Source organism: Mobula hypostoma, chromosome 2, assembly GCF_963921235.1.
Source record: "Mobula hypostoma chromosome 2, sMobHyp1.1, whole genome shotgun sequence".
NCBI classification, from domain to species: domain Eukaryota; kingdom Metazoa; phylum Chordata; class Chondrichthyes; order Myliobatiformes; family Myliobatidae; genus Mobula; species Mobula hypostoma.
Genome location: NC_086098.1, coordinates 235750847 through 235775520, shown reverse-complemented (window position 1 = coordinate 235775520; position 24674 = coordinate 235750847). Strand labels below are relative to the sequence as shown.

Here is a 24674-nt window from a genome sequence, read left to right as displayed (position 1 = left end):
TACCTCTTGCCCATTCTCTGGGTCCCCCCCTCCTTGTCTTTCTTCCCGGACCTCCTGTCCCATGATCCTCTCATATCCCCTTTTGCCAATCACCTGTCCAGCTCTCGGCTCTATCCCTCCCCCTTCTGTCTTCTCCTATCATTTTGGATCTCCCCCTCCCCCTCCAACTTTCAAATCCCTTACTCACTCTTCCTTCAGTTAGTCCTGACGAAGGGTCTCGGCCTGAAACGTCGACTGCACCTCTTCCTAGAGATGCTGCCTGACCTGCTGCGTTCACCAGCAACTTTGATGTGTGTTGCTTGAATTTCCAGCATCTGCAGAATTCCTGTTGTTTGCTTTTAGATTTTAAATGTGTTGTCTAACCAGATTATGGTCTAATAAGTGTAGTCAGACTACCGTTTTATAGAGATGCAACATTACCTTGCAGCTCTTCAGCTCAGTTCCCTGACTAATGAAGGCCAACACACCATATGCCTTCTTAACCACCTGTCAACTTGCACAGCAACTTTAAGGGACCTATGGACCACAACATCCCTCTGTTCCACCTCACTGCTTATTCTACCTTCAAATTCATCCTTCCAAAATGAATCTCTTCACACTTTCCTGGATTGAACTCCATCTGCCCTGCTCTGCCTCTGGCAATGTCCACTTGTAACTTATAACAACCAACCACTATCCACAACTCCACCAACTTTCGAGTCACCTGCAAACTTACTAACCCACCCTTCCACTTCCTCACCCAAGTGATTTATAAAAATCACAAAGAGCGGGGGTCGCAGAGCAGGTCCCTGTAGAGCACTACTGGTCACCAGTGGTCATACAGGCAAAATACACCCCATCCACTACCACACTCTGCCTTCGATGAGGAAGCCAATCCCAAATTCATGCAGCCAAATTTCCCAGTACCCCATGCTACCTGACTTTTAAGTGAGCCTACCATTGGGAGCCTCTTCAAACATCTTACTAAAATCCACATAGGCCATGTCCACTGCTCTCCCTTCATCAATTTCTTTCGTCAATTTCCTTGAAGAATTCAATCAGGCTCATGAGGCATGACCTACCCCTCATAAAGCCATGCTTTCATGACAGCTCTTCCCACGTGAACACTATAGATACATTTATCGCACTGAAATTATCCCCCAGTGCTGCACTTTGCAGCTCCCAGTTCCCCAGCTCGTTACTGAAGAGAAATTACAGGTAAGCAGTGCACGCAAATGCAAGTTTTGACAATCCCCACTCCACAATCTTCTCTTAATGACCCAGGCCCTCACTCTTCATGAATCTTTCCTCAGACTCCTCTGCGCCCTTCTGACACTCATTTCTTCTGTCTCTCACTCTCTACCATTCCTTGTTTGCCTCTCTAACGTTTCCTTAAAAAAGTTTCCTAAACCAGTACATAGACGTCCCAACTAGAGGAAATGCGATGCTAGATCTCCTATCAGGGAATGAGACAGAGCAAGTGACTGAACTTGTGTAGGGAAACACCTCGCATCTAATGATCACAATGCCATTAGATTCAAGGATAGGTCTGGTCCTTGGGCTGAGATTCTAAATTTGAGAAAGGCCAGCTTTGATGGTTTCAGAAAGGATCTGGCAAGTGTGGATTGGGACAGGTTGTTTTCTGGCAAAGGTGTACATGGCAACTGGGAGGCATTCAAAAGTGAAACTTTGAGAGTATGTTCTTGTCAGAATAAAATGCAAGGATAACAGGATAACAGAGATATTGAGGCCCCGGTTAAGAAAGAGGTGCCTAGCAGGCAGGAACAAATGAGGTACAAGAGGAGTATATCCTCATGATCTTAAGATTGCTACCTGTACCACATGCTGGTGAGGCCAGAGATGGGAAGCTCAAACAGATCACAATACAGGGCTAAGGAGATGGTGCAGGAGGGAGGGCCATAGGCTTTTTGGATCATTGGGCTCTCTTCCAGGGAGTGTGGGACCTGTACGGAAGAGACGGCTTGCACCTGAACTGGACTTCTATCCTAGCAGGAAGGTTTGCTAGTGCTGCAGTGGGCAGGGGGGAGTGGGGGTAACTAGAGATGCGGGGTATGGGAATCAGAGTGCCAGAACAGATAGTGGAGTGGTTGTGAAGAAAGATGTTGTTAAGCTTACACACAAAGTCAGGAATCAAAAGGTTGCGCATGGTGGGACAAACGTTCTGAACTGTGATATTTCAATGCAAGGAGTATCGTAGGAAAGGCGGATGAGCTTAAGGCATGGATCAGCAGATGGAACTATGACATGTAGCCATTAATGAGACTTGGTTGCAGGAGGAGCTGGACTGACAGCTTAATATTTCAGGGTTCTATTGCTTTAGATATGACAGAGCAGGAAGGATTAAAGGGTGGCGTTACTAGACAGGGAAAATGTCATGGCAATGCTCAGTCAGAACAGACTGAAAAGCTCATCTAGTGAGCTTTTATGGGTAGAACTGAAGAATAATAAAAGTATGATAACGTTAGTGGGATTATATTGCAGATCAAACAAGTCTCCGGAATTTACAGGAGCAAACTTGTGGAGAGATTGCAAACTGTTGCAAGAAATATAAGGTTGTAATAGTAGGCGATTTTAACTTTCCACATATTGACGGGGAATCCCATACTGTAAAAGGGCTGGATGTTTGTCAGATGTGTTCAGGAAAGTTTTCTTTTTCAATACATAGAAGTCCCATCTAGAGAGAGTGCGATACTAGATCTCATATTAGGTAAAGACAGGGCAGGTGACAGAAGTTTGTGTACGGGAACACTTTGCATCCAGTCATCATAATGCCATTAGTTTCAAGGTAATTATGGAAAATGCTAGGTCTGGACCTCTGGCTGAGATTCTAAATTGGAGAAAGGGAAATTTTGATGACATCAGAAAGGATCTGGCAACTGTGAAACAGGACAGTTTGATTTCTGGAAATCTGTAGTTGGTAAGGTTTCAAGAGATATTGAGGGCTTGGTTAAAAAAAAGGAGGTGCATAGCAGGTATAGGCAGGTACTGAGGGGTATAAGAAGTACAAGGGAACACTAAAGAGGGAAATCAGGAGGGCTAAAAGTAGGCATGAGGTTGCTCTAGCAGACAAGGTGAAGGGGAATCATACGGGCTTCTACAGATATATAACAAGCAAAAGGATAGCAAGGGTGACAAATTGGTCCTCTGGAAGATCAGTATGTGTGCAGCTGAAACAAAAGAGGAAAATTTAAATGGGGTTTTTGCATTTGTATTTACTCAGAGACAGGCACAGGATCTATAGAAGTAAGGCAAAGCAGCAGCAAGCTCATGGACCCTATACAGTTCACAGAGGAGGTGTTTGCTGTCTTGATTAGGGTGGATAAATCCCCAGGGCCTAGCAATGTGTTCCATCAGACTCTAGGAGGCTAGAGAAGAAATTACAGGGGCCATAGCAGAGCTATTTAAAACATCCCTAGCCATGCGTGAGGTGCCGAGGATTGGAGAATAGCTAAAGTTCAATTGTTTAAGAAAGACTCTAAGAATAAGCCAGGAAATTGTAGACCGGTGAGCCTGATATCAGTCATAGGAAAGTTATTGGAAGGTATTCTAAGGGACCGGATATATAAATATTTCGATAGACATGGACTGATTAAGGATAGTGAGTAAGGCTTCGTGCATGGTAAGTCACATCTAACCAATCTTATAAAGTTTTTTGAGGAAGTTACCAGGAAAATTCATGAAGGCAAGGCAGAACAGAACGATCTAGGAACAAAGATCCATAATTACTTGAAATGATGTCACAGGTAGATAGGTTCATAAAGATAGGCTCATTGGCCTTCGTAAATCAATATACCTAGTATAGAGTTGGGATGTTATGTTGAAATCATAAAAGATGTTGGTGAGGCCTAATTTGGTGTATTGTGCGGGCTTTGGTCACCTCACTACAGGAAAGATGTAAATAAAGAGAACAGAGAAAATTTACAAAAATGTTGCTGGGACTAGAGGACCTGAGTTATAGAGAAAGGTTGAAAGGTTGAATAGGTTAGGACTTTATTCCTTGGAGTGTAGAAAACTGAGGGGAGGTTTGATACGGCTATACAAAATTATGAAGGTATGGATAGGGTAAATGCAAGCAGGCTTTTTCCATTGAGGTTGGGTGAGACTACAACCAAAGGTCTGACGAAGGGTCTCGGCCTGAAACGTCGACTGCACCTCTTCCTATAGATGCTGCCTGGCCTGCTGCATTCACCAGCAACTTTGATGTATGTTGCTTGAATTTCCAGCATCTGCAGAATTCCTGTTGTCTACAACCAAAGGTCATGGGTTAAGTATTAAAGGTGAAATATTGAAGGGGTACTTGAGGAGGACTTCACTCAGAGGGTGGTGGGGTGTGAAATAAGCTGCCAGCACAAGTGCTGGATGTGAGATCAATTTTGACATTTTAGAGAAATTTGGACAGTTACATGGACTGGAGCGGTGTGGAAAGCTATGGTCTGAGTGGAGATCAATGGGACCAGGCAGATTAGTAGTTTGGCACAGATTAGATGGGCCAAGGGACCTGTTTCTGTGGTGCAGTGTTCTAGGATTCTCTGTTCTATGACCCTACATTTTCCCCTCTACACTCTACCTCCCCCCCCATACTTTCCCCTTGCTCTCCCTCATATCCTCCTCACCTCTCCCTGTCCCTCCCCGTTCACCTCTCCCCTTTCTTCCTCCCATTTCACTCCCCTCTCGCTCTGTTTCTCCTCACACTCTCTCTTCTCCCCTCACCCCACGCAAACCCTCCCTCCCCTCACTCGCTGGGGAGGGAAAGGGAAAGGGAGGTAGATAGGGAGGAGAGTGAAGGGGAAGTTTGAGGGAGAGATAGAGGAAAAGTAAAAGGAAAAGTTGTTAGAGAGGCAGTGGAAGGAGAGGCAGCGAGGAAGAGTGTGAATGATGGGTAGAGCGTGAGAAAGGAGAAGAAGAAATATAGGAGATGGAATCTGAGGAAGGATTGAAGAAGAGCAAGGGGCTGGGTCATTATATTTATCTATTTATTGAGATAAAGCCCGGAACAGACCCTTCCGGGCCAACGAGCCCCAACACCCAGCAACCCTCAATTTAACCCTAGTCTAATCAGGAGGTCAATTTACAATGACTAATTAACCTGCTAATCGGTATGACTTTGGACTGCGGGCGGAAAACAGAGCGGCTAGAGAAAACCCACGCGTTCCACGGGGAGAACGTGCAGTCTGCTTACAGAGGGCGTCGGGCTTCAACTCCAAACTCCGACATTCCGAGCTGTAATAGCATCACACTAACTGCGACTTCGTGCATTAAAGGCTTTTACCTGAGCACAGCCCCCACAGAGTCAGAACAAGGGTGAGATTCTTCACTTCTAGCATCCTGGGCGCCCTGTATATCCCTTTGGGTTTGATTGGCAAACCCTGTGGAATAGTTTTCACTCTGTGAGCAGAACAGGAACAATGAACAGTAAATCCAACAGCACTCGGCAAACACAGGTATCCGATTCCTATCACGTTATTAAACACGGCATATCCAAATGCCTTTTGAATGCTGCCATTGTATCTGCCCTGGAAGTTTGTTTCTTGTACGTACCACCCTCTGTATCAATAAATTGGCCCCCAGGTCCATTTGAAATCTTTCACTTCTCACCTTAAACCTGTGCCTTCTGTGTTTTTCATTCATCTTTTTGCTGAGGAAAAGCCTGTTTTCATCTTTTGACACCCCTCTTGATTTTGTATATCTCTATAAGGTCACCCCTCAGCCTCCTATGTTCCAAGGAATTAACAGCTAGCCTGCCCAACCTATACGACACAGGGGCAGAATTAGGCCATTTGGCCATCGCCTGCTCCACCATTCCTTCATGACTGATTTATTATCCCTCCCAACCCCATTCTCCTGCCTTCTCCCCAGAATCTTGGACACCCTGACTAATCAAGAACCTATTGACTTCCGTCTTAAATATTCTTAATGGCTTGGCTTCCACAGCCATGTCAATAGATTCCACAGATTCACTACCTTCTGGCTAAAGAAATTCCTCCTCATCTCTGATCTAAATGATCATCCCTCTGTTCTGAAGCTGGTCCCAGACTCACCCACCTGGGTTCCCAACCTGGGGTCTTTGGACTCCTTGGTCCACATCATAAAATAGATTGAGAACCCCTGCACTGCAGCAAACATCCTCTCCACATCCACTCTATCCCGGCCTTTCAATATTCAATGGCTTCAATGAGATCCACCCCGCTTCATTCTTCTAAACTCCAGTGAGTACAGGCCGAGAGCCATCAAATGCTCCTCATTACCTCTCCCTATATCCCAGGCCCTCAGGTCCTGGTGACATTCTTGTGAATCTCATCTTCCCTTTCCAGTTTAACCACAGGGAGACAAAGACAGTACAGTGTGTCCTAATGCTGCCTCACTAATGCGTACGGGTTCAGATATTCTACTTTCAGTAGCTCACACGCTATTTCCATTGAGGGGCTGGACAGATGGGGGTGTGAGGACAATGTTCTGGCACTCTACTATAGTCCTGAAGGGTCTCAGCCCAAACCTCGACTGTTTATTTCCCTCCGTTGATGCTGCCTGACCCACCCAGTCCCTCCAGTACTTTGTGAGTGTTGCTTAGAACTGCTGTCCCATCATCGACCCAAGGTCTTCTTTGCCCCTGTGACCCCTCCCCATCATAAATAGCAGCTCCAGCACCTTTGTCGAGGAGCAGTCTATACCCAGGTTCAGAAGCCACAGGTTTTCTGCTCTGCAAACATTTTCAGAGTCTGCTTTCCTGCTGTGTATAGAAGGATTAACTCTGCCTGTTGTTTTCTGCAATCGAATATCTTTGGGTGTTTAGTATCGACAAAACTCCTGCTGGTATCCCTTTCATCCACCCTCTGTCTCATCAAACATTCATTGGCCAGTTAATTATTCATTCCTGGGTGAAGAATTGAAACCCCCCAAAACAGTGATTTATAAACAGTACTATCCACACCACAGAACCCACTTGCATCCACCAGTGGAGTCCACGAGCTCCCATTGCTTTTCATAGCCAAAGGATATTCATCACAAAACCTCCTCTCTGCATGTTGAATTCACCCTCTCTTACATTCACAATGCTCACTCACACACTGGCACAATACCACACCCCACATATGCCTTAAGGAAGTGTTCACAGATGCACTGACACACTCACTTCCGTGCTGACACACTCATGCTCACACTCACACCGACTTATTGTACTGAGAGTCAGGCTCAGACAGATACACAACGTGCAGAGACACACTCATTGATGTACTGACACTCACATATACGCTGACAAACACACAGGTATACTGACACACACAGATAGACTGACATGCACATCAACACACACAGATAAAAAAACATGGAGACACACTCACTGATGTGTTGACACCTAGATATGGACACACACACACACACACACACACCCTGACACATGCACCCACAACCATACAGGTGCATTGGCTGTACTCACTGACCCTCTGTGAAACATGGAGATACTTACAGTGACTGGGCTGAGGACTACAGCCAGGTACCCTGCCCAGAACTCCTCCCAGGCAGGAGTGAGCGCAGAGACAGACAAGCACAAGGTGCTCACTGGAAGCTTGTGGCAGTCCCTCTGTACCGTCTGCAGTTGCCAGGAGCAGGTTAACACAGCGTGTAGGAGGGGCAATGGGTGGCACAAGAGGGATCTGGAGGAGTGATGCGGAACAAGCTTTCTGATTTTAATTTTCCCAGGACAGAGGTCAGACACACTGAAGATCCCTCTACACTGTCCCATCACTCACTCCTGGGGTCAAACACAGAGTGAAGCTCCCTCCACATTGTCCTATCACCCATTCCTAGGGTCAGATACAGAGTGAAGCTCCCTCCACACCGTCCCATCACACACTCCCAGGGTCAGACACAGAGTGAAGCTCCCTCCGCACTGTCCCATCACACATGACAGGTCAGGCAGATAGTGAAGCTCCCTCCACACTGTCCCATCACACACTCCCAGGGTCAGACACAGTGTAGCTCCTTTTACACCATCCTATCACACACTCCTGGGATCAGCTACAGAGTGAAGCTCCCACCACACCATTCCATCAAGTAATTCAGACACACAGTGAAGCTCTCATCATACCATCCCATAAACACATCCAAGATCAGAAACAGAGTAAATCTCCTCCCACGCTCTCGCATTACACACTCCCAGAGTCAGACACAGAGTGAGGTTCCCTCTACACTGTCCCATCACACACTCCCAAGGTCAGACACAGAGTGAAGCTCCCTCTACACTGTCCCATCACACACTCCCAAGGACAGACACAGAGTGAAGCTCCCTCTACACTGTCCCATCACACACTGCTGGAGTCAGACACATGGTGAAGCTTCCTTCACACCATCCCTTCACACATTCCTGGGGTCAGACGCAGACTGAAGCTCCCTCCACGCTGTTCCATTGCACACTTCCAGTAGCAGGCACAAAGTGAAACCCTCAACATCATCCCATCACATAATTCCGGAGCCAGACACAGAGTGAAACGCCCTCTACATCTTCCCATCACACACTCCCAGGACCAAACGTTAAAAGCAGCTCCATCCACAGCATCCCATCACAAACTCCCAGGGTCAGACACAGAGTGAAGTTCCCACAGCTCTGTCCCATCATACACTTCTGGGGTCAGACACAGGGAGAAGCTGCCTCCAAACCAACCCATCACACACTCACGGGGTTAGACACATGATGGAGCTCCCTATGGTCCCTAGTTGTACCTACCCACTCACCTGCACCGACAACCTCACCTGACCTGATGGTGCCCAGGAGTGACAATGGAGTTTTATTCCAGACTGTCTGCGTCAAGTGGCCGGAATGACGTCCAGGACTGGAACTAACATGTGCGGGCAGGCCTCTGTTGCCTTGCCAACAGTCTAACTCCAGGTCCATCCGCAGGGTTTCAACTCGGATTAAATCTTTACAGGTGAGTTTGGTAGGGAATAGGAGGCGTTCTGTTTTACCTGCTGCTTGGAGACGGCTTAAAGACTTTGATAGCAGGCTATCACAAATACTTCTTCAGTATTGTACTGTGGATTCTGAGTTTGCCCTTTGCAGGGATTAAATTGCAAAATTATAGCAGAGTGGGATGGGTCACCCCTTGCTGAGGAAATTAAGTGTCATTTGCATAATTAAGAGATTTATAATGGTTAAAATGGAGGAGGGAGTTACCACAAGGGAATTAGCTGGTAAGGAAGACACTAAATATGGAGCTAAGGGATTAGAACCATAAAGACTAAAGCCAGGATGTTTGATGGAAGGGTGAGATGTGTTTACAGCCAAGGGCTCCCTCTGCTATAAAGTGGAGGTTGGGGGCTATTTGCATCTGTGTGAGCCAAGACTGGTTGGGTGAGTATTAAGGGAAGGTACGTGGAGTGTTTGGGTTAATCTAGAAATGAGTCATGATCACACTGAATCGTAATACAAGATTAAAGGGCCGAATGGCCTGCTCCTATCCCTGGGTGGGAGAGGATGGACCGAATGGCCAAGTCCTGATTACATTGACCAAGAATGAAACACTTGAGGAGACTTTTTCCATGGTGTCCCTTAGCAATCCCTGTTAGCCCCCCTCCCACACTAAGCTGCTGCACATCTCACCAGGTGTGTATCAGACAAGAGAACACCTCCTGTGAGTGGAGGGGTCACCATTAATGGAAACATCCCAACATCTTCCCATCCTATTTCATTTAGCTGTATGCATGTGCATGGTTGAATGTCAACAAACTTGAATCTGAACTAAGCCCCAAAGAATAACAAACAAATTCTCATTCCATCAATTAACCTCCAGTGATAGTTCTCCTAAACCAGTCACCTCCCTCACCTCCCCTTCCCAGTAGGGATGCCATGTTCTCAGATTCAACTCTCCCTCTCTTTGTCACTTGACCATTTCTCCCTGCACTGTCAAAGACTTATCACCATTTTGTGGTTTTGTGCTCATCGTTGCATTTCTCACCATGGATACTGTTTACCCTGTGACTTCATGTGAGCAATGACTTTTCATTGCACCCCTGCAAGTGACAAAGAAACTAATCTGATTGAATATATCCTTTCTTGTATATGGGATCCTACCCTGTAGGTACAACACTATGCTCTGTGCTGTGTCGTGTAATGATGTGATGAAACAATCTGTATGGATAGTTTTCCACTATACCTCTCTCACTGCTGCTGTCAGGGGAAGAGGTGCAGAAGCCTGAACACACACGCTCAAAGTTTCAGAAAAAGCTTCTACTCTTCCACCATCAGATTTCTAAATGGACAGTGACAGTGAACCCATGAACACTACCTCGCTGTTTTTTCACTCTCTTTTTACATTACTTATTTCATTTTATATAAAATTAAACCTGATTCCGATTCTATACCTCAGTCTGTGCTGACAATAATAAACCAATTTAGCAAAACAGTGCACAGTCCTCCAAATGCAGCCTCACTCTCACCTTGTACAACTCCAACATAACATTGCTCCGTAAACTCCAACCCTCTTGCAACAAAGCTCTTCTCAACCACTTGCTCCTCCTGCCTGCTAATATCGTCTGATTTCTGCACAAGTTTGTACCAAGATCTCTCTTTACTCCGAGAGGTGAGCGGCGCGTGATATGACCGTTTCCAGTTGCCCACTCATTCACCTTCTCAATCTGCTACTACAGAATCATCACATCCTCACAACAACACTCCTTTCCAACCCAACTTTGTGTCACTGACAAACTTGGATATAATATATTCTGTCCCTAAATAACTTAGGGGACCTGCTGCCTTGGTAAAGCAGCCAACATAATCATAGTCCTCTCCCACCCAGACATTCACTCTTCACCCTCCACCCCTCCCCCCCTCCATTGGGCAGAAGATACAAAACTCTGAGAGCCTCAAAGACAACTTCTATCCAGCTGTTATGACTATTGAATGACCTCTAGATGTACTCTTGACCTCCAATCTATCTTGTCTTGGCCTTGTACCCTACTGCACTGCCCCATCTCTGTATATGATACACTTTATTCTGCATGGTTATTGTTTTCCCTTGTACTACCTCAATGTGCTAATAGTCATAAAACACTACAACACAGAAAAAAACCCTTTGGCCCGTCTAATGCATGCTGGAGGGTTCTGCCTAGTCCCATCCATGCACTAATCCAAACTTCTCAAAAATGTAACAATTAAACTCTGTATCTATCGTTTTCATAGCTCGTTCCACACTCTCAGCACCCTCTGAGTGAAGAAGTTTCCCCTCATGGTCCACTTAAACATCTCACCTTCTTCCCTTAACCCACGACCTCCAGTTCTAGTCTTACCCAACCTCAGTGAAAAAATCCTGCATGCATTCACCTTATCTATACACTTCATAATTCATATTCCTCTGTAAGATCTCCCCTTACTCTACTGCACTCCAGCAAATGAAATCCTAACCCATCCACCCTTTCCCTATAACTCGGGTCCTCAAGCCGCAGCAAAAGTTTCCTGAACACATTTGACAAATTCTATACCATCCAGTCCTTTACATATGGGAGACCCAGTTGAAATGTGGAAAGGATAAATTACCTGCTACCACAACTTTGTATTTGTTGCAATCGCCTGCAATCTTTCTACAAACTACTCCTCCAAATACCACTGACTACTGGGTGGTCTGTAATATAATCGCCTTTCTCATACTTCAGTTCCACTCAGATGAGCCCTCTGGTATGAGCTCTCTGAACACTGCTGTGATATTTTCCGTGACTGATAATGCCATCCCTTCTCCTCTATCATGTGCAAAACAGAGCTGCAAATCCTGCCCCGATACCAAGTCTCACTAACGGTTATAACATGTGCTAATCTACTCCAAGTTCATCGGTCTTCCCTACAATTCTCTTCACATTGAAATAGACACAACTCAGAATATTAACCCGCCATGCTCAACCTTTTGACTTCTGTCTTTGGTGTGATGGAATGATCTGTGAGGAAAGCATGCAAAACAAAGTTATTTTTTTCTATACCTCAGTACATGTGACAATAAAATTTATTTCCACCTGTTATATTCCTGAGAAAGTCATGTTTAGCCCGACTACAGTATTGTGCTAAAGTCTTGTTCTTGCTGAGTGTTGTCATCAACTCATGGAGACCCTGTAAATAGGGTACCCATAGGGTTTTCATGGCAAGATATAAGTGGACTTTGTTTCTGGTTTTTCTTTGCATTTTTTTTTGAGGAATAGTGAGCATGTCGGTAGGATTAGTATTTTGCTCTGGGTGTCGGATGTGGGAATCCTGGGAATCTTCCAGTCGCCCAGGTGGCCACATCTGCGCCAGGTACTCCGAGATGCAGCTCCTGAGAAAGCATGTTAGGGATCTGGAGCTGCCGCTTGATGACCTACAGCCTATTAGGGAGAAAGAACAGGAGATAGAGTGGAGCTACAGGGAGTTAATCACCCTGAGGCTACAGGAGTTAGTTAAGTGGGTGATGGTCAGGGAAATGAGGGAAAGAGCTCAGATAGTAGAGAGAATCCCTGTGGCCATCTCCCTCAGTAAGAGTTACTCATTTTAGATGCTGTTGAGGGGGATGACCTGACAGGGGACGGCCATGGCGATCCGGTCTCTGGCACTGATCCTGGTTCCATGGTGCAGAAGAGAAAGAGAAAGATGAGGAATGCGGTAGTCATAGGGGATTCCATAGTGAGAGGAACGGACAGGAGGTTCTGTCAGCCTGATAGAGATACCCACATGGTGTGTTGCCTCCCAGGCGCCAGGGTACGGGGTGTCTCGGATCGGGTGCAGAGTATTCTGAAGAGAGAGGGTGAAGAGCCTCACACGTTGGTACCAATGACATAGGTAGAAAAAGGGAGGAGGTCCTAAAGAGAGAATTCAGGGGGTTAGGCAGGAAGCTGAAAGGCAGGACCTCTAGGATAGTAATCTCAGGTTTGCTGCCTGTGCCACATGCTAGCGAGTGCAAGAATAACACGATCAGGCATATTAATGTGTGGCTGAGAGATTGGTGTAGGGGGCAGGGATTCAGATTTTGGATCATTGGGGCCTCTTCTGGGGGTGGTATGACCTGTACAAAAAGGATGGGTTACACCTGAACCCAAAGGGGTCCAATGTCCTAGTGGGCACATTTAATAGAGCTGTTAGGGAGGGTTTAAACTAATTTGGCAGGGGGCTGGGAACTGGTGTGATAGGGCTGAGGAAGGAGAAAACAGAAATAAATCAAAGATAGCATGCAACAGAGATTATAGAAAGAATGGGCAGGAGATGAAGCTTAATCAAAGCCATTAGCATGAGTTATAGGGCAATAGAGACGTGGTGCAGTTAAAACAGAAAGCAACAAATACTGGACTAAGAGTGTTGTATTTGAATGCACATGGCATGAGGAACAAAATGGACGATCTTGAAATTCTTCTACAGATTGGCAAATATGACGTTGTGGCCATCTCTGAAACTTGGCTAGAAGATGACTGACATTGGGAGCTGAACATCCAAGGATATACAGTATATCGGAAAGATAGGTTAGTAGGCAGAGGAGGTGGTGTGACTCTGTGTATAAGAAATAATATTAAATCATTGGCAAGAGTTGACATAGGATCGGAAGATGTAGAGTCTCTTTGGGTTGAGTTAAGAAATAACAAGGGTAAAAGGTTGTATACAGGCCTCCAAACAGCAGCTAGGATGTGAATTACAAATTAAAGTAGGAGATAGAAAAGGCATGTCAGAAAGGCAATGTCATGATAATCACTGGGGATTTTAACATGAAAGTGGACTGGGAAACCCAGGTCATTACCGGACCTCAAGACAGAGAATTTGTAGACTGTCTAAGGGATGGCTTTTTAGAACAGCTTGTTGTTGAGCCCACTAGGGGATTGGCTGTGCTGGATTGGGTACTGTGCAATGATCCGGAGGTGAAAAGAGAGCTTAAGGTTAATGAACCCCTAGGGAATAGTGATCACAATACGATCGAGTTCACATTGAAATCTGAGGGAAAAAATAAAATCCAACATGTCGGTATTTCAGCGGAATAAAGGAAATTACAATGGCATGAGAGGGAAACTGGCCGAAGTTGACTGGAAAGGGACATTTGCAAGAAAGACAGCAGAGCAGCAGTGGCTGGAGTGTCTGCGAAAAATGAGGGAAGTGCAAGACAGAAATATTCCAAATAAGAAGAAATTTTCAAAGGGAAGAAGGACACCACCATGGCTGACAAGTGAAATCAGAGCCAAAGTAAATGTAAAAGGGAGGGCATACAAGGAAGCCAGAACCAGTGGGAAGATAGAGGATTGGGGAGCTTTTAAAAACTTGCAGAAGGAAATTAAGAAGGTCATTCAGAAGGAAAAGATGAGATGAGAGGAAGCTAGCAAACAATATCAAATAAGATACAAAAAGCTTTTTTCAAGTATATAACGGGTAAAAGAGAGTTGAGGGTAGATATAGAACCAATAGAAAATGACACTGGAGACGTTGTAATGAGAGGTGTAGAGATGGCAGAGGAACTGAATGCATATTGTACATCAGTCTTCGCAGTGGAAGACATCTGCAGTATACCAGACATGCAAGAGTGTCAGGGAAGTGAAATTTGTGCAGTGAAAATTACGACTAAGCAGGTGCTCAGGAAGCTCAATGGTCTGAGGGTGGATAAATCTCCTGGACCTGATGGAATGCACCCTCGGGTTCTGAAGGAAGTAGCTGGAGAGATTGCGGAGGCATTAAGGATGATCTTTCAAGAATCAATAGATTCTGACATTGTACCGGATGACTGAAAAATTGCAAATGTTACTCTGCTATTTAAGAAGGGTGGGAAGCAGCAGAAAGGAAACTATAGACCTGTTAGTCTGACATCAGTGGTTGGGAAGTTGTTGGAATCGATTGTTAGGGACGAAATTACAGAGTACCTGGAGGCACATGACAAGATAGGACAAAGCCAGCATGGTTTCCTGAAAGGAAAATCCTGCCTGACAAACCGACTGCAATTCTTTGAGGAAATTGAAAGCACGGTAGACAAAGGAGATGCAGTAGACATGGTGTACTTGGATTTTCAGAAGGCCTTTGACATGTGCTTTGCAAGATAAGAGCCCATGGAATTACAGGGGAGTTACTAGCATGGGTGGAGCATTGGCTGGTTGGCAGAAAACAGAGAGTGGGAATAAAGGGATACTATTCTGGCTGGCTGCTGGTTACCAGTGGAGTTCTACAGGGGTCGGTGTTGGGACCGCTGCTTTTTATGATGTATGTCAATAATTTTGAATCCAGTAATAATGGATCTGTGGCTAAATTTGCCAATGATACAAAGATAGGTGGAAGAGCGGGTAGTGTTGAGGAAACAGAGAGCCTGCAGAGAGAGCTGGATAGTTTAGGGGAATGAGCAAAGACGTGGCAAATTAAATACAATGTTGAAAAGTGTATGGTCATGCACTTTAGTGGAAGAAGTAAACAGGCAGACTATTATTTAGATGGGGAAAGATGCAAAGAGACTTGGGAGTCCTTGTGCAAGATACCCTCAAGATTAACCTCCAGTTTGAATTGGTGGTGAAGAAAGCAAATGCAATGTTGGCATTCATTTCTAGAGGTATAGAATATAAGAGCAGGGATGTGATGTTGAGGCTCTATAAGGCATTTGTGAGACCACACTTAGAGTATTGTGTGCAGTTTTGGGCTCCTGATTTTAGAAAGGATATACTGACATTGGAGAGGTTTCAGAGAAGATTCATGAGAATGATTCTGGGAATAAAAAGGTTACTGTACGAGGAATGGCTGGCAGCTCTTGGGCTGTGCTCCCTGGAGTTCAGGAGAATAAAGGGGGATCTTATAGCATCATTCCGAATGTTAAAAGGCCTGAACAGATTAGATATGGCAAAGTTATTTCCGATGGTAGGGGAGTCTAGCATGAGGGCATGACTTCAGGATTGAAGGACGTCCTTCTAGAACAGAGATGCGGAGAAATTACTTTAGACAGAGGGTTGTAAATCTGTGGGATTTGTTGCCACGAGTGGCTGTGGAGGCCAAGATATTGTGTGTATTTAAATAGATAGGTTCTTGATTAGCCAGGGCATCAAAGAGTATGGGGTGAAGGCAGGGGAGTGGGGATGACTGGAATGGTTGAATGGCGGAGCAGACTTGATGGGCCAAATGGCCTATTTCTGCTCCTATATCTTATTGTTTTATGGTCTTGAATGGAAGTAGATTGCCAGGCCATTCTTCCACGCAGATACTACTGCTGCCCAGGTTGGGACCCCGCTGGATTCGAACTCCAGACCATCTGCCTCGAAGTCCAGTGCTGATACCGCAACACCACCGGCTGGCCCAAATTTGCATGTGCACACATATTGGTTGTACACATATGTATAGCTAGCGTGCCTCAGAATTTTGCACAGTACTGTATTTGTCAAATGTGTTCAGGAAATTTTTGCTGCGGCTTGAGGACCTGAGTTACATGGAGTGGAAGAATGAGTTTGTAAACCAGGTGGGAGCTAAGGATAGGGTTGGGGGGGGGGTGGTATGGCTGTATGGCATGGGTTCAGACACACCCAGCCCTGAAACACCAGGCAAAGTCATTTGATTCCAAAAAAGATGGTTACCGATCATTACAGAAAGTCTCTTTGGTGTGGCCTGCTCCCTGCCCTCTCCTTTCCCCTTTTCCCCACCATGATTCCATTCTCCCTGCCTCTTTCCCACTTTCACTCCACAATACAGACCCACATCAGAATCTGGTTTATCATCACTCACATATGTCCTGCAACTTGTTTTTCTCTTGTCGCAGCAAAACAGTGCAGTACATAAAATTAGTAAAGTACTGTGAAAATCTCTGGTACCCTAGCTTTTATGTGCCTAAGACTTTTACATAATACAGTACTGTAGGAGCAGAATTAGGCCATTCAGGCTATCACATCTTGTCTATCATCCCACCACACGAGCATCTCATTGACTATGACAGTACTGTGCAAAAGTCTTAGCCACCCTAGCTATATATATCGAAAACTTTTCCGTTGGTCAGGGTCAGCCATGGATGCTGCGTCCTAGCTGTTTATGCAAGCCAGGCCAGTACGATATGGAGAGTAAGCTGTTGCCAATGCAGCAGGCTCCCCCTCTCCTGATGCATCCAAAGGAACGGCCAAGTTTGGCACCAGCAGCATTGCCGGAGTTGCCAGTCAGCGTTGAATTCAACGTCGGACTGCCTTAGGGACTCCAGCTCCCGATTGTTTCTCCAACTTTATTCCTGAAGCCTTCCCCAGGAGTGGGTATAGCCACAAGGCGGTGGAGGTTTGAGATGAGAGCTTTCAGGACTTCCCAACTAGCTGCCCTGTGTGATAAGCAGTTTGCAATGCTCTTCCTGCCTACCATGAGCTTTTACATTGTGAACAAGGCTTGTCGTATGGCACCCTGTCTAAATACACTGAAATATACCGCACATACAGTTTCCCCTCTATCGTCTCTGCATGTTATATGGTAGCAAATTTGATAAACATGATTTTTCTTTCATAAAACCTCAACTTTTAAATTGTATAATCACTGTATGATTTCTGCTATCATAAATATATGTGCTACATGAGCTGTGTGTGTTTTGTAACTTGGCCCCAGAGGAAGGCTGTTTTGTTTGCCTGTGTGGTTGAATGACAATAAAAGTGGAATTTGAATTTGAACGTAATGAGTTTTGTTTACACTTAAGCTTCTCCAATGACTACCTATGTTCTCCTTTGATTATAGACTCTACATTTTATCAAGAACAGATGTTCTGCTAACAGTCCTATAGTTACCTGCTTTTTGTTTTCTACTCCTCCTCAACAGTGAAGCACTGGCAATTTTCCAAATCGCTCCCTTTGTAGAATGCAGGCAGAGTTAAAAACATGTCAAACAATAGCTCCATAATGCCTGCAGTTCCTTCCTTGAAAGCATAAGAAAGCATAAGATTGGATTCTGCAAGTGAGCAACGGGTACAAAGGAAAAGAGAGGGTATGGGGGTTACAGGGAGCAGTAGAGGAGGGTGGAAGCTATTCATAGTGGGGTAGAGAAAGACAAGAGTGTACAAGCTAAATAGGATTATAGATATGGGAGGGGATATGGGCTGGAAGGAGCTACAAATATTGTGTACAAGCTGATAAGGTTACAGATATAGGGAGGGGAGTAAGGGCTGGATGGGGGCTACAGAGAGAGTGGACAGTGTACAAGCTTTATAAGGTTACAGATTTGGAGGGTGGTGATGGTTGGAGGGGGCTAAAGAAATAGTGGAGATAAAGTAAGGGCTGGAGAGGCAACAGGGATAGTGGAGGGGTACAAGCTGGATAAGGTTACTAAGATAGGGAGAGGGTAAGGCTGGAGAAGGTTGCAGAGATAGAATCATAGATTCATAGAAATCTACAGCACAGAAACAAACCCTTCATCCCATCTAGATCATGTTGAACCATTTAAATTGCCTAGTCCCATCAACCCGCACCCGGACCGTAGCCCTCCAGACCCCTCGCATTCATGTAATGATCCTAACTTCTCTTAATTGTTGAAATCAAAATCACATCCACCCCTTGCAACATATTCCACACACTTACCGCCATCTGAGTGGAAAATCTGCCCTCATGTTCCCTTCAACCATTTCACCTATCACCCTGAACCCGTCATCTCTAGTTGTAGTCGCACCCAACCTCAGTGGAGAAAATCTACTTGCATTTATGTTATCTATATCCTTCTTAATTTTTTATACCTCTATCAAATCTCCTCTCAGTCTTCTATATTATAGGGAATAAAGTTCTAACCTATTCTATCTTACAGATCCTCCAGTCCTGGCAAAATCTTTGTAAATTTTCTCGGCACTCTTTCAATCTTATTTACATCTTTCCTGTTGGTAGGTGACCAAAATTGCATACAATACTCCAAATTAAGCCTCACCAACTTAACACAACTTCAACGTAACACCCCATCCCCTGTACTCAATACACTGATTTAGGAAGTCCAATATGCCAAAAGTTTTTTTTAACGACTCTATCCACCTGTGACACCACATGAATTATGGACTTGTATTACCAGATCTCTTTGTTTACCTCACTGTTCAGTGCCCTACCGTTCACAATGTAAGGCCTACACTCACTGGTCTTCCCAAAGTGCAACACCCCCACACTTGTTTGTGCTAAATTCCATCTGCCTCTTTACAGCCCATTTCACCAGCTGGTCCAGATCTCATTGTAAGCTTTAATAGTCTTCCTCGCAGTCCACCACACCCTCAATCTTGCTGTCATCTGCATATTTGCTGACCTAGCTAACCACAGCTACGATTTGCGCAAAGCTATCAAGGCTGTGAAAAGTACAGGGACAAGATTGAGTCACCATTCACTATGAATAGCGCACGTGACTGGTGGCGAGGGGTGCCTACCAGCACAGACTTCAAAGCCAAACGTTGTGGTGCCGCCAGCATCACGAACTCTCTCCCAGATGAGCTCAATCGCTTTTACACTCGGTTCGATGTCGCTGACTCTGAGCCTGCGAGGAAAGCCACCGCTACAACCTGCAACCTGGTCATCTCTGAGGCTGAGGGACGCAGATGTTTCCAACGAGTGGACAGTCGCAAGGCTGCGGGACCGGACGACGTCCCAGGGCAAGTGCTCAGGATGTGCGCAGAACAACTGGCAGGTGTGTTTGCAGACATTTTTAATCTCTCCCTCTCCCAGTGTAGAGTGCCCTCCTGCTTCAAATTATCCACTGTTGTCCCTGTACCAAAAATGACCAAGGTAACATGTCTGAACGACTGGCGTCCTGTCGCACTCACCTCAATAATATGCAAATGCTTTGAGAGGCTGGTCAAGGATTACATCTGCAGCTTGCTACCACCCACACTGGACCCCCTACAATTCACCTACTGACACAACCAATCGACAGATGACGCAATAACCACAGCTCTACATACCGTCCTTGCACATCTGGAGAGAAGGATGCTGATGTGAGAATGCTGTCCTTGAACTACAGTTCAGCATTCAACACCATAGTTCCCTCCAGGCTCAACAGGAAGCTCAGAGACCTCAGCCCTGACCCTGCCTTGTGCAGCTGGATCCTGGACTTCCTGTCAGATCGCCGGTAAGTGGTAAGAGTGGGCTCGCTCACCTCCACCCCTCTGACTCTCAATACCGGAGCCCCTCAGGGCTGTGTACTTAAAGCCTCCTCCTTTACTCTCTGTATACCCATGACTGCGTCGCCACCCACAGCTCTAATCTGCTAATTAAATTTGCCGACAACACGACATTGATTGGCCTAATCTCAAACAATAATGAAGTGGCCTACGGTGAAGAAGTCATCTTTCTGACACAGTGGTGTCAAGAAAACAACCTCTCCCTCAATGTCGTGAAAACAAAGGAGCTGGTTGTGGATTACAGGAGGAATGGAGACTGGCTAACCCCTATTGACATCAATGGATCTGGGGTTGAGAGGGTGAACAGCTTTAAGTTCCTCGGCATCCGCATCACCAAGGACCTCACGTGGTCTGTGCACACCAGCCGTGTGGTGGGAAAGGCACAACAGCGCCTCTTTCACCTCAGACGGTTGAGGAAGTTTGGTATGGGCCCCCAAATCCTAAGAACTTTCTACAGGGGCACAATTGAGAGCATCCTGACTAGTATGGGAACTGTACTTCCCTTAATCACAGGATTCTGCAGAGAATGGTGCAGGCAGCCCAGCACATCGGTAGTTGTGCACTTCCCATGACTCAGGACATTTACAAAGACAAAGACATCTACTACCACTCTCTGGCTTCTCCCACAAAGTCAATATCTAATCCAATTTACTACCTCATCTTGAATGCCGAGCAACTGAACCTTCTAGACAAATCTCCCTTGCAGGACTTTGTCAAATGCCTCGCTGAAGTCCATGTAGACAACATCCACTGCCTTGCTCTCAACAATATCTTTTCTGACAACTTCGTCATAAGTCTTTAAAAGATTGATTAGACACAACTTACCATGCCCAAAGCCTGATCAGTCCCTGTGTATCCAAATACCTGCTCCCTTAGAATACCTTCCAATAACTTTCACACTACTGATGTCAGGCTCACTGGCCTATAATTTCCTGGTTTATTCTTAGAGCCTTTATCAAATAGCGAAACATTAGCTATCCTCCAATACTTCATCTATCACTAAGGATGATTTAAATATCTCTGATAGGGCCCCTGCAATTTCTGTATTTGTCTCCCATGGGGTCCAAAGGAGCACCTTGTCAGGACCTGGGGATTTGTCCACCATAATTTGCCTCAAGACAGCAAACACCTCCTCCACCGTAATCTGAATACAATTTATAACCTTACTGCTGTTTTGCTTCGGTTCTATACATTCGATGTCCACTCCAAAGAAAATACAGATACAAAAAATCACTTGCAATTGCCCATCAGCAAGAAATAACAGATTGTACACTGCATACAATTTTAAAAAAGCATATTTACAAATTTCAGCTTTAGAGACAACTAGTATGAAAAGAAAGAGAAAAAAATTAAAAGGGCCCATTACAGTTAACCCAGACCAAGTGTGCACTTAAGTTGGAGCTCATCTTGAAGTTGTCTTTAACTCACACATTGGAACCATGGTCTGTGTGAAAGCACATACCACCTTCTGAATGTCACTTGAAATCTATCTCGAACAAACGGCTCCACCACGAGCAAATTGGTCCTTCCTCCTTGATGCTGTTCATCTACACAAAGCACCTTGTGCAACAGGGACAGCATCCTCAGCCATCTTCTTTCCCATCTCCCTCCAAAAAGACTTCAACCCACACCAGTGTCCATCACAAAAAAAAACCCCTGCCCAAAGTTCTCTAGAACCTTCTTCCAATTCCACCATCCTGATTGGATGATGCTACATTCCTAAGCGTGAACATCACAACCCATTATCTTTAGCTCAAACCCAAACATGCTGAAAGCAGAACAGACTGCTCTTGCAGAACTGTTAAAATGAAATACCTACAGCATAACAGTAAAAATCTTAACCAGGGTGTTACACATGCTAATATCCTCCCTGTAATATCTTGTGCTCTTATCTTGTGTGGCACCTTGTCAAAGGCCTTCTGAAAATCCAGTTATACAACAACCAGCAATTTTCCTTTGTCAATCTTGCTTGTTATGTCCTCTAAGAATTCTCATAGATATGTCATGCAATATTTTCCCTTAAGGAAACCATGCTGACTTTGGTCTCTTCCACCAAGTACCCCAAAACCACATACTTTACAATTGATTCCAACATCTTCCCGACCACTGAGGTGGGGCTAACTGGCCTATAACTTCCTTTCAAGGTTCGAAATTCAAAGTGTATTTATTATCAAAGTACATATACAACCTTGAGGTTCATCTCCTTACAGCTAGCCACAAAACAATGAAACCCAAAAGAACTCATTTTTAAAAAACCCGTCAAATACTCAATGTGCAGAGAGAAAGAGAACAAGTCACAGAAGCAAATAGCATTCTGAGCTGAAGTTCATGAAGAGAGTCTGAGACCCATAGTTCAGCCCAGAGCCGAGTAAACGACACAGAACGGCCCCATTGCTCGCCTCGGGCCCTGACAACCTGACCTCTTCAATCAGGCCCGGCACCTAAGTTGTTGTCCAAACACTGAGTTCAGTTGCTTCAATCTGCTCTGGGGCCTGGACCCCAATGCCTCAATTCAGCTTGTATCCAACCTTTTGGCCCAGCTCTTAAATCAATTGAACCTCAGGTCTTCCTTGCTCTAAGTGACAGGCCTGCTGCCTTGCCTCCTCTCTGTCATATCAAATTGCCTCCAAGTCCAAAGGGAAATTGCAGGCTTTTGTTTTTTCCTTCTTCTGCCTTCCTCCCTTCTTAAAAAGTAGAGTGGCATTTGCAATTGTCCACTCCTCCAAGACCATTCCAGAATCTAGTGGCTCTTGAAAGATCATTGCTATTGCCTCCACAATCTCTTTCAGAACCCTAAGGTGTAGTCCATCAGGTTCAGGAGACTTGTTTACCTTCTAGCTGTAGTAAGACAGATCACAAAGCACTCCAATGGGTAGTTAGGTAGGCTCAGCAAATCTACAACTTTTGATGCCTGTACAATCTCCTATCATCTGGTAGGAAATACAGAAACATCTTAGCCAAGACAGTAAGAATGAAAAGCAGCTACTTCCCAGGGGCTGTTGTGCACTTGAATAATACTACACCCCTGCTTGGCAATGGCCTTTGAGTGTCAAGGACCATCAAAGTCACTTGTTGCATGTTCATGTGTGATTTTCTTTTTTTAAAAACAAAGACGGAACCACATGCATTGTAAATATCTGTTTTGCACGAACTGAAGTAGCACCACAGTCTCATTATTTTAAGCAAGACAATAAAATTCTAGTCTATGAAAACTTTTCAGCTTCCCAAACACCTTCCCCCGAGTAATAACAACTGCATTCACTTCCGCTCCCTGACACTCTCGAACGTTCGGAATACTGCTGATGTCTTCCACAGTGAAGATTGATACAAAACAGTTATTCTGTTCGTCCACCATTTCCTTGTCTCCATTGCTACCTCTCCAGCATCATTTTCCAGCAGTCTAATATCCACTTTCACCTGTCTTTTACTCTTTATAGACGTGAAGAAAGCTTTTGGTATCATTTTTTGATATTATTGGCTACTTACTTTCATATTTCAACTTCACCACCACCCCCATGGCATTTTGTTAGTTGACTTTGGTTGGTTTTTAAAGTTTCCCAATCTTCTAACTTCCCACTAGTTCTTGCTCCATTATATGCCTTCTCCGAATCAGAATCAGAATTATTATCACCGGCATGTGACGTGAAATTTGTTAACTTAGCAGCAGCAGTTCAATGCAATACATGATATAGAAGAAAAAAAACCAAAATAAAATAATAAATAAATAAATTGCAGTATATGTATACTGAATAGATTAAAAAGCCTTCTTTATGCTATATATTAGAAAATTGAGGTAGTGTCCAAGGGTTCAATGTCCATTTAGGAATTGGATGGCAGATGGGAAGAAGCTGTTCCTGAATCACTGAGTGTCTGGCTTTAGGCTTCTGTACCTCCTACCTGATGGGAACAGTAAGAAAAGGGCATGCCCTGGGTGCTGGAGGTATTTAATAATGGAGTCACAGCTCCTTGAAGGTACCCTGGGTACTTTGCAGGCTAGTACCCAAGATGGAGGCAACTAAATTTACAACCCTCTGCAGCTTCTTTTGGTCCTTTGCAGTAGTTCCCCTCCCCCCATACCAGACAGTGATGCAGACTGTCAGAATGTTCTCCACAGTACATCTATAGAAGTTTTTGAGTGTATTGGTTGACATACCAAATCTCTTCAAACTCCTAATGAAGTATAGCTACTGTCTTGCCTTCTTTATAACTGCATTGATATGTTGGGACCAGGTTAAATCCTCAGAGATCTTGACACCCAAGAACTTGAAGTTTCTCACTCTCTCCACTTCTGATCCCTCTACGAGGATTGGTATGTGATCCTACATCTTACCCTTCTGGAAGTCCACACTCAGCTCTTTCATCTTACTGACGTTGAGTGCCAGGCAGTTGTTGCAACACCACTCCACCAGTTGGCATATCTCACTCCTGTACGCCCTTTCATCCCATCTCATCTCTTTTGTTTTTATGTTGTCTTTAACTTCCCTTGTCAGCCACAGTTGCATCATCCTGCCATTAGAACACAACTTCTTCTTTGAAATGTATCTATCCTGCACCTTCTAAATTGCTCCCAGAAACTCCAGCCATTGATGCTCTGCCATCATCTCTGCTAGTGTCCACTTCCAA

At 44.9% G+C, this 24674-nt stretch overlaps 1 protein-coding gene across 1 annotated transcript in view; it reads right to left on the bottom strand.

The window, feature by feature from the left end:
* Positions 1–5335: 5335 nt before the first annotated feature.
* The window catches only part of LOC134337066 (RIIa domain-containing protein 1-like), a 59740-nt gene continuing 40401 nt past the window's right edge, over positions 5336–24674 (bottom strand). Inside the window, exon 5 of the mRNA XM_063031876.1 lies at positions 5336–5385. The gene's annotated coding sequence lies outside the window, so the exon portion shown is untranslated. The remainder of the gene's footprint in view (positions 5386–24674) is intronic.